Here is a 416-nt window from a genome sequence, read left to right on the forward strand (position 1 = left end):
TATTTATGTTTTTCAACATGCTATACTATGATGTTTTTATGTTTTTCGACACGCTATACTATGACGTTTTCATTATCTTCTTGTACATGCCATACCACTATGTTTTTATGTTTTTCAACATGCTATACTATCATTTCTTTAAATCTTTTTCCACATGCAATACTATGACTCTTTTTGTAATCCTTTTCGACGTGCTAAACTATGACATTTTGATTGTCTTTTTCGACATGCTAAACTGTGACTTTTTTATCATCTTTTTCAACATGCATTTCAGGATCTTATTAAAATCTCATTCCCATACCGGGAGTCGAACCCGGGCCGCCTGGGTGAAAACCAGGAATCCTGACCGCTAGACCATATGGGACTTGTTTTTTTGATAAAATGTATGATCTTTTTCGACATACTATACTACAAAC

General features: G+C 33.9%; 1 non-coding gene across 1 annotated transcript; it reads right to left on the bottom strand.

The window, feature by feature from the left end:
- Window positions 1-292: 292 nt before the first annotated feature.
- Window positions 293-364, bottom strand: trnae-uuc (transfer RNA glutamic acid (anticodon UUC)). Its single transcript has one exon. It is a non-coding gene; the product is annotated as a tRNA-Glu (tRNA).
- Between the last annotated feature and the right edge of the window lie 52 nt (window positions 365-416).

The sequence above is a fragment of the Anarrhichthys ocellatus genome, unplaced genomic scaffold (genome assembly GCF_004355925.1).
Source record: "Anarrhichthys ocellatus isolate YVR2014 unplaced genomic scaffold, GSC_Weel_1.0 scaffold40, whole genome shotgun sequence".
NCBI classification, from domain to species: domain Eukaryota; kingdom Metazoa; phylum Chordata; class Actinopteri; order Perciformes; family Anarhichadidae; genus Anarrhichthys; species Anarrhichthys ocellatus.